The sequence below is a fragment of the Coffea eugenioides genome, unplaced genomic scaffold (genome assembly GCF_003713205.1).
Source record: "Coffea eugenioides isolate CCC68of unplaced genomic scaffold, Ceug_1.0 ScVebR1_1923;HRSCAF=2860, whole genome shotgun sequence".
NCBI lineage: Eukaryota > Viridiplantae > Streptophyta > Magnoliopsida > Gentianales > Rubiaceae > Coffea > Coffea eugenioides.
Window position 1 is genome coordinate 3,869 of NW_020862363.1, and position 10,734 is coordinate 14,602.

General features: G+C 39.4%; 1 long non-coding RNA gene across 1 annotated transcript; it reads left to right on the forward strand.

Annotated features, from left to right (window-relative positions):
• The first annotated feature begins 6,274 nt into the window (after positions 1-6,274).
• On the forward strand, positions 6,275-8,443 carry LOC113756061. Its single transcript, XR_003465843.1, has 3 exons — positions 6,275-6,352; positions 7,417-7,480; positions 8,298-8,443. It is a non-coding gene; the product is annotated as an uncharacterized LOC113756061 (long non-coding RNA).
• The last annotated feature ends 2,291 nt before the right edge of the window (positions 8,444-10,734 follow it).

The window sequence follows — 10,734 nt, forward strand, 5'->3', positions numbered from 1 at the left end:
TCACTGAGGCTCTACTTACTGAATGAATTAACATGAAATGAGATATTGCTATACATGACTGTGCTTAAGTTGCGTGGATGACATTCCACCAACTACTGTTACTGTTTGGGTACCCAACCTCATAGGTGAGTCGGTTGTATCGAGCCAGCAAGGGCTTGGTCGAGAAGGCCGATAAACCTTGAGGACTGTTTACTGTTCACTGGAAATTGAATCTTGCTTGGAGGTCCCTGGTGAAGCATAGCCGCTGTGCTTGCTTGTTGTGTTGTCCAGCACCACCAGTGATAAAATCCTCGGCTTGATACTGTTTCATTGGAATCCTTGAGCATTGGAAACTCGGATTCCTGGTATACTCGAGTATTACCAAACTACTGTTTATGGAGTGCGGGCCCGGTGGGGGGTTGTTTGGTGGACGGAGACTGGTGAAAGTGGTGTTGTACGGACCTATATACTGTTACAAGTGTTGACGGAGTGTCAACAGGAGGCAATTATGATCAAGCTCAAGTGGACCTTTGGCTTTTGAAAGCCACCCGTATCCTTGAATTTAACTGTTATTTTACTGTACGGTGTTTAGTTGGCTATTTTGTGATTTTATGTGGCTATGTGTTTACTTGTTTACCTGGAACCTCACTGGGCTTTAGCTCACTCCATTCCCTTTGTTTTCCTTAACAGATTGGGAAAGGATTTGATCGAGGGCTTTCTTAGCTTTATTTTGCCGTTCTTGCGTTTTGAGGTTGTAACTTTCGTTTAAGCAGACTTGTAAGCTTAAATTCTTAAGGGTGATTTATATTATGTAATTTTGAGTGAAGCGTGGTAAGTTGGCATACGATGATATATGTACTAAGCTGAATTGTTGAATTAGTGATTATGTTTGAGTTAGTGTTTCAATCCCCTGCTTTGTCAAATGTTACATTCGTTTCATTGATGATATTAGTAGTTTGAACGACTGAGTCCTGGCGAGAGTTGGGCAGGCAGTCCGTTGATACCCTGGGGTTTGCCCTAGGGAGAGGTGGGGCTGTCACAGTTGGTATCAGAGCTTAGGCTTCAGATCTTTGTAGAGTATCCTAGACATAAAAGCTCAGGATGCTGGACTGTGGGATTGGTTTGAAAGTTAAGTGATCACTGGAAGGAAAAAAAAAATTTTGAGCCTAGGTTTGAATTGGTTTGGGCGAGTTAGGAATTTTCGACTTGAGGATTATATTTGATTATTTTCCCTTAAGAGTACTTAAGTTTATCTACACTTTGTGTAGGCTGGATGAATCTGGCGGCCCTAGTAATAGACCGGTTGGCGAGCCATCCCGTGGGGACTTACCGATGATTAAGTATCAAATCAGACCCGGAGGCCTAGAGCCTATTGGGGCTTATCTAATCACTACAAGTGGTGTGAGTGTCTGCAAAATTTACCTATTCTAATGGAGTAGTGTTGGCCGTTGTGAAGGAGCGAAAGTTGCTTGCCCGGGACAATGCTAGGTTTAAAGCTGAAGTCAATCAACTAAAGGAAACTACTAAAATGCAAGCCGATCGAATTAAGGAGCACAGGTATGATATGGTTGAAGGCCATCAAAGGATTGGTAAATCTTTGTATGTAACTTGGAGAAGCTCAGGAACGCGTTTAGGGGGCAATAAAAGTGAGGAATAGAGTCGAGTCAAACCTGAATGTTTGTGATGACCTGTTTGGGGACTTCAGTAGACTTAAGTGGTGACGTCTCTAACATTGGAGACGAGGCAAGTGTTGACCTTGCCTAGACCGGAGGAGGGTCAGCTAGTCCCGCATCAAACTAAGCCTACACCTCTAGGCTACTACTTTGGATGATTTTGACTACTATACATAGAAAGGATAAGGGATGTGGTGACTCGGTGGTTGTACAATTTTCTTTTGACTACTTGCACTGGATTTTTCCTTGATATGACTGTATGACTGTATTTGTATCTGTGAGTCTCGTACCTGATACTTTTGGTCTAGTTATCTTACAAACAACTACTATGAGCCTTGGAATGTATAATACTTTGACTTTGATTGTGACTGTGAATTGGACTGTGACTGTTACGGTGACTTTGACCTCGACTTTATTACGACATTGGCATTTAATTGCTTTATATTTTCACTCCCTTATTGTGACTCCGATTTCATTTTATTTGACTTTTGTAAAGGAATAATCATCTATCATGTACCAACACGTACTTACCCATTGGTTAAAATACTTGGACCCTAGACCAGTGAGTAATAAAGGAGAATAGGTCCAGGACCAAGAAGAGGAATAAAGGTTTGTAGTCAATTAGAACCAGGGACCCGGAGGTGGAGTAGGGGACCAGGTAGCTACAGCTATCAATCGTATGACCGATCTACTGTTTACTGGCCATTCGGTTGACCAACAAGGTCAAACACCGGGTAACTAGTAAAGGAACCTTGAAGTAAGTGAAGATAGAGTCCTAAATCAGTTCCAAAAGTTCACACCTCTTAAATTTCTTGGAGAACTAGATCCCGAAATTGCCGAGAACTGGTTTGAAAGAATGGAAGATATTTTACTGCTTCGCGTGGTCTCTGCGCGAAGTGAGCTTGGGGCCAAATGGTGTTATTGTTTCGATTATGTGAGTCAGTGGAAAGGACTAGGTGCTCTTTTTGGGCGTAAGCTATGAATCATGACTGTTATAAGCGTAAACCCTTTATCAGGATACTTGGGAGGAATAGATATGTACGTCGGGTAGGAATCTGTAATATGGGTGATTTACTCTTAGGACCGGCCGGCTCGAGTTGTGAATTACCTTATTGTGGATTCTTGTACTTGAGTACCAAAAAGTGGAGAGCCCTAGAATAAGGGTCTGTATCTTGATTGCACTTGAGACAAGTTTTAATGGCAAAAGTCAAGGCGCGAAAGATCCTAATATTTGACCTAGTTATTGGACTGATTGAGGGAATAAATCTCGGAAGCTATCATGGACTAATCTCAAAATAGTCTGACAGGGTTTCTATAGATGGTGGATTATACTGTACGTCGAGAAATTTGCACTGAAGATCTGTTTCCTTCACCCATGACTGTGAAGACATGATAAGTGTTTATTTCGAATGTGGGGCGGTTTGATTACAACTATATGGATATTTCTACTCCTCTTGTGACATTCTTTCCTATGCTTCCTTGACACCTATCCACTAATGTCTAAGTATGGACTTGACTCGATTATGATCGTGGCGAGATCGTGAGTTTTGGAATTATGCATGGGAATTTGAGAAAAGAATTGGATTCTATACCTGTATGCAAGAGATTGAGATAGGAGGTAGAAGTTCCGACACATAAAGTACGCTTTAGGGTTGCTATGTGCATAAGTGATAAGGATACTCTCGTATTGAAATTCCCGAATAAGAATGAGTGGCATTGTATTCTGAGCTATTAGCCTACCTGTATTCTATTATCTTGTCTATCTCACTTGAGGATAGCTACGTTTAATTCCTTGTGGTAGGATCGGAGGAGAATGAATTTAAAAGTTATATGACTAGAGTTTCCAATTGTAATTAGTTACTTACTTTGCTCCTTTGATTTACTGGCAAGCTACTATCGAGATAAGTGAATTAGTGAGATGACAAATGTGACTGATCTGCATAAGAAAATAGAGGTTATTCAAAAAGAAATAGAGTTCCAAAAGAGATGAACTGAGTACTGGGAAAGATGATGGGAACCAAAATACCTAGAGAACATTGAACTATTGCATCAGAACATACGATTGAAAGGAAATATGAAGGGGTTCCAGAAGAGGTACAGAATAAGTTTGTACCAGTATATTTGCCAAGTTGAATAGCCATTAATGAGGTTTTTGCCTGGATAAGTTATAATCATTGGACTATGCATAGTGACATTTTTATATAGCAAGATGTATTCCCTTAGGAACAGTGGACTTGGTACCTGCTGTTTTAATAAGTGCTATGAAATATTGGTGGTGGTGCAATATTGGATCCTTATCCCTGAGTTTATTGCCCTACTTTGGTCTTTGAGTTAAAAATTTATCGTTTGTCGCTCGAAGGGAAGAAATGATTTAATGTACAGAGTGTATGGGTTAAAGAGCTAGCAAGAATAGTAACCATGTTGTAACTCTTCTTTCTATCGAGATTAAGGTTTGCGTCACATTTTTCACCTTGACTAAATCAAAAATTTGACCGAATTGTCTTCATCTTCCCTCTTACTTGGCCGAACCAAGAGAGAAGAGAAACCAAAGAGAGACCTCCAACTCCAACCTCAATTTTGTACTTGAATCTGAAGTTACTCCATGGAAATGTTAACTAAGAAAGATTTCAAGGTATTGGTGGAGCGATTTTTGAGGAAGAAGCCCTGGATTTCCATCTTTCTTGAGGTTACAAGGTAACTTTGGCTAGCAATTTTCCTCTACTACCAATATAGGAAAACTAGTGGATTAAGGTAGTACTTTTGGCAGCTTTATGGAAAATTTCATGGGTTGAACTAGTGTTATGGTAATTTATGGTTTTATGGTGAATTTTCTACCACACGTCATGCTTAAGTACTGACCATGGTCTGATAGCTTTGTTATGACTTGCCTAAAGAAAATTCAAGCTTGTGATTAAGAATTTCAGCTTTGGGTTTCATTTTGCTAAACTTGAGTAGAGACGGTTATATGCTTGATGTAGTGAGTTGTGGGCTTGATATTTATATGCTTGAGTTGAAGCTATTTCATGGGAAGAATGAAGCCTTGAATGGGCTAGGAAAAGTTAGTAAACACAAAGGATGTGCCGCTGAAAATTTTTCCGCAGGGAACCTTGGAAGGTTTTACAGAATTTGTTATATCTTGATGTAGAAAAGTCAAAATTGAGTTTCATTTATTATGTTTGAAACTAGGTTCAGAGTATCAGTATTGTTCTCAATTCCCATGAATATCTATGATTTTTCAAAGTTGACTGAAACTGTATACCTGTTCTGTCTGTTACTGGGTGAAGCAGCAACTTTAGGTTGGAATTTGACCGACTCGTGGATTGGATCTTACAATGGTACCTTCTAGAAAGTTGTAACAATTTGAATCCATATTCCGACGGTATAAAGTTTTTAAGTTTTGGACATAAGAAGCTCGAGATAAGATTTTCAAATGAGATCACGTAAAACTAAAAAAATTTCTATTTTTCCTAGGATTATTCCTACTTACATTCCCAACTTTAGGATTGGAGTTGGTAAACTATTTTGAGGTTGGTTTATGAGTAGAAACGAGACTTAAATGAAAGGAAAATGAGTTCTTCAAACCACCTTAGGTCGGACAGTTTACAACTTTGCATTTTGAACGTCTTTTCTACTTTCTCTAAACGTTTGGCTATAAGTGATACTTTTCTGCTCTAAATGACTTTTGCAACATTGATTAGTAAGGACATAAGGATTATTCTTCGATGGGAACAAGCTAGTATTATATTTCGATAGGTTATACAACTATGAAACTTGTAAATTGAAACATGTTCTAAATAAAGATTTGTAGCTTCAATTCCTACATAATATGGCTTTGTATTGCTGGTCTTACTAAAGCATGCGCTCACAAGACTCGAGAGAGTTAAAAAGGATATTCATCGAAAATATTTTGAACTACTCAGTAATCAAGCTGAGAATCTCGAGGGCGAAATTCTTTAAGGGGGAGAGAGTGTGAGAACCCTCATTTTTAAAATACAATTTCCCCAAACTACATGCCTTGCACCAAGATTTAAACCACCTCTTATATGCCCTGGCATTATATTTCACAATGTGTTACAACAAATCCCTTGTATTGACCCTCACTTTAAAACACAATTTTCTTACTTACATGCCTTATTATAAGATCTAGACCATTTAATATATGCCCTTACAAATTATTTTCTATGTGTTATAATAATTTCCATGCATTTCATTTCAATTCATTTTACTTGAAGTAAAATATTTCCTTGAGCTAGGTTGTAAATAATTCACCACTTGTAATTGTCCAAGTGTACTTTTATTAGTGGTAGAGACTTTATGTGAGAGATTAGAGGTGTTGAATAATTATTGGTGCATTTGGAAAGGTAAGAATGGCATTAGTCAACGATTAAGAAAGGTTAGGACAATAATGGAGCCATGTGGCAAAACCCTAGCCATGTATCTTGTTTGACCAAAGGATTAGAGGAATTTTAAACCAACTTTGCTTCATTTTCCTCCAAAATTTCGTCCACCTTAAGGGCTTCCAAGGGAAGGAAGAAAACTCCATCTTCTTGCTATGACAACCTTAGTTTGATCTTGAACAAAAACCAAAAGAGAAAGATCTAGAGTTTGTGAGAAAATTTCATTCAATCTTTGAGGTTGTTTCAAGCCTAAAGCTTCTATTGTGGTGGTTTGTTTGGTGACCAAAGCAACTTGTAAGTAAGGTATGTAATCTTTAAAATTTGGGTTTATGATGTTATATCATCTACTTGAGGTTGAAATGGCGAAAACAACTTGTTATGGTTGAATTTGGGGTTAGTTTCTTGAGTTAATCAAGTAATGGTTAGGTTTACTAATATGCATACCAAGTGTTTGATGAAATGTCTAACCCTTATTCATGTGTGTTTATGAAGTATTGATATGTTTTAAACCCCTATTTAGTTGGATCTAATACTTGTTATGTGCAAGGAATGAAAATAACAAGAAGAGTAGAAGTTAGAAATTTTTTAAAGTGTGCTGACCGAAACTTTTTAAGCTTGCTGCCCGGTTTTACCTTGATATTTTCATGCACATTTTGGCTACAAATGTGAGTATTATATGTTGGGTTATGTGTGTGGAGGTTGTCTACGAAAAAATTAGCCAATTTGGTTGAATAAATTTTGAGTTATAAACAAAGGAGGAAAACTGGATTAGGTCCAGAAATTTTCTGTCCAGCCATCTTGTTAAGGTCATAACGTGTTAATCACTGATCGGAATTGAGTTCCGTTTGTGGCAATTGAAAGTAGACTCTTAGAGCTTTAAAACGGTACAAAGCTCATTTTCTGGTTCATCCCGAGCGATCCGTGGCGAGTCTGGAAAGTTGGCTGTCCGGGAAGTACTGTTCATCCGAGACAGTCCAGAAAGTTCATTTGGTTTCTTAATTTTGAGCCACTTATGTTGGGATTTTGGAAATGGTTTATTCTAGAAAAATTTAGCCTTATGAACCTAGTTTCCAATGCAACTGACGGAACCAAATTCTGACTTTCCCACAATGAGCAATGACCGTTTTCCCGAGGCTGGCCGGGCGAGACAGTTTAACCCGTAATGAAGCCTTTGAGCTGTAGTGAAACTTTTCTTTTGCCAAACTTTCATGTACATACTAGACTTGTTTTCCATGAACTTTCACCGTGGTTTAGACCCTATTTGCATGCCGGATTAAGTAGCTTAAGCTACTCACTTGGCCTCTTAATGAACCTATACTTTAGTAGGGAACGAATCCAATTATTAATGTTTTCACTCGTTGACCTAGGTTTGGGCAACGACGGTGATCGTAACTGAGACGTTTGACGTCGATTATTACTTTTGCTTGACAGGTGAGTGTTCCACTACCTGCTACTTGTTATGAGAAATATTCGTGTACTTGAAAGTATTGAATTGTTATTGTTTGAGCCAAAACTGTTTTAATTAAAATTGAGGCGAGTGTGTACTTTATCGCACTCGACCTTTCTTATTTTTTCTTTTCACTGAGGCTCTACTTACTGAATGAATTAACATGAAATGAGATATTGCTATACATGACTGTGCTTAAGTTGCGTGGATGACATTCCACCAACTACTGTTACTGTTCGGGTACCCAACCTCATAGGTGAGTCGGTTGTATCGAGCCAGCAAGGGCTTGGTCGAGAAGGCCGATAAACCTTGAGGACTGTTTACTGTTCACTGGAAATTGAATCTTGCTTGGAGGTCCCTGGTGAAGCATAGCCGCTGTGCTTGCTTGTTGTGTTGTCCAGCACCACCAGTGATAAAATCCTCGGCTTGATACTGTTTCATTGGAATCCTTGAGCATTGGAAACTCGGATTCCTGGTATACTCGAGTATTACCAAACTACTGTTTATGGAGTGCGGGCCCGGTGGGGGGGTTGTTTGGTGGACGGAGACTGGTGAAAGTGGTGTTCTACGGACCTATATACTGTTACAAGTGTTGACGGAGTGTCAACAGGAGGCAATTATGATCAAGCTCAAGTGGACCTTTGGCTTTTGAAAGCCACCCGTATCCTTGAATTGAACTGTTATTTTACTGTACGGTGTTTAGTTGGCTATTTTGTGATTTTATGTGGCTATGTGTTTACTTGTTTACCTGGAACCTCACTGGGCTTTAGCTCACTCCATTCCCTTTGTTTTCCTTAACAGATCGGGAAGGGATTTGATCGAGGGCTTTCTTAGCTTTATTTTGCCGTTCTTGCGTTTTGAGGTTGTAACTTTCGTTTAAGCAGACTTGTAAGCTTAAATTCTTAAGGGTGATTTATATTATGTAATTTTGAGTGAAGCGTGGTAAGTTGGCATACGATGATATATGTACTAAGCTGAATTGTTGAATTAGTGATTATGTTTGAGTTAGTGTTTCAATCCCCTGCATTGTCAAATGTTACATTCGTTTCATTGATGATATTAGTACTTTGAACGACTGAGTCCTGGCGAGAGTTGGGCAGGCAGTCCGTTGATACCCTGGGGTTTGCCCTAGGGAGAGGTGGGGCTGTCACAGTTGGTATCAGAGCTTAGGCTTCAGATCTTTGAAGAGTATCCTAGACATAAAAGCTCAGGATGCTGGACTGTGGGATTGGTTTGAAAGTTAAGTGATCACTGGAAGGAAAAAAAAAATTTTGAGCCTAGGTTTGAATTGGTTTGGGCGAGTTAGGAATTTTCGACTTGAGGATTATATTTGATTATTTTCCCTTAAGAGTACTTAAGTTTATCTACACTTTGTGTAGGCTGGATGAATCTGGCGGCCCTAGTAATAGACCGGTTGGCGAGCCATCCCGTGGGGACTTACCGATGATTTAGTATCAAATCAGACCCGGAGGCCTAGAGCCTATTGGGGCTTATCTAATCACTACAAGTGGTGTGAGTGTCTGCAAATTTTACCTATTCTAATGGTGTAGTGTTGGCCGTTGTGAAGGAGCGAAAGTTGCTTGCCCGGGACAATGCTAGGTTTAAAGCTGAAGAACTACTAAAATGCAAGCCGATCGAATTAAGGAGCACAGGTATGATATGGTTGAAGGCCATCAAAGGATTGGTAAATCTTTGTATGTAACTTGGAGAAGCTCAGGAACGCGTTTAGGGGGCAATAAAAGTGAGGAATAGAGTCGAGTCAAACCTGAATGTTTGTGATGACCTGTTTGGGGACTTCAGTAGACTTAAGTGGTGAAGTCTCTAACATTGGAGACGAGGCAAGTGTTGACCTTGCCTAGACCGGAGGAGGGTCAGCTAGTCCCGCATCAAACTAAGCCTACACCTCTAGGCTACTACTTTGGATGATTTTGACTACTATACATAGAAAGGATAAGGGATGTGGTGACTCGGTGGTTGTACAATTTTCTTTTGACTACTTGCACTGGATTTTTCCTTGATATGACTGTATGACTGTATTTGTATCTGTGAGTCTCGTACCTGATACTTTTGGTCTAGTTATCTTACAAACAACTACTATGAGCCTTGGAATGTATAATACTTTGACTTTGACTGTGACTGTGAATTGGCCTGTGACTGTTACGGTGACTTTGACCTCGACTTTATTACGACATTGGCATTTAATTGCTTTATATTTTCACTCGCTTATTGTGACTCCGATTTCATTTTATTTGACTTTTGAAAAGGAATAATCATCTATCATGTACCAACACGTACTTACCCATTGGTTAAAATACTTGGACCCTAGACCAGTGAGTAATAAAGGAGAATAGGTCCAGGACCAAGAAGAGGAATAAAGGTTTGTAGTCAATTAGAACCAGGGACCCGGAGGTGGAGTAGGGGACCAGGTAGCTACAGCTATCAATCGTATGACGGATCTACTGTTTACTGGCCATTCAGTTGACCAACAAGGTCAAACACCGGGTAACTAGTAAAGGAACCTTGAAGTAAGTGAAGATAGAGTCCTAAATCAGTTCCAAAAGTTCACACCTCCTAAATTTCTTGGATAACTAGATCCCGAAATTGCCGAGAACTGGTTTGAAAGAATGGAAGATATTTTACTGCTTCGCGTGGTCTCTGCGCGAAGTGAGCTTGGGGCCAAGTGGTGTTATTGTTTCGATTATGTGAGTCAGTGGAAAGGACTAGGTGCTCTTTTTGGGCGTAAGCTATGAATCATGAATGTTATAAGCGTAAACCCTTTATCAGGATACTTGGGAGGAATAGATATGTACGTCGGGTAGGAATCTGTAATATGGGTGATTTACTCTTAGGACCGGCCGGCTCGAGTTGTGAATTACCTTATTGTGGATTCTTGTACTTGAGTACCAAAAAGTGGAGAGCCCTAGAATAAGGGTCTGTATCTTGATTGCACTTGAGACAAGTTTTAATGGCAAAAGTCAAGGCGCGAAAGATCCTAATATTTGACCTAGTTATTGGACTGATTGAGGGAATAAATCTCGGAAGCTATCATGGACTAATCTCAAAATAGTCTGACAGGGTTTCTATAGATGGTGGATTATACTGTACGTCGAGAAATTTGCACTGAAGATCTGTTTCCTTCACCCATGACTGTGAAGACATGATAAGTGTTTATTTCGAATGTGGGGCGGTTTGATTACAACTATATGGATATTTCTACTCCTCTTGTGACATTCTTTCC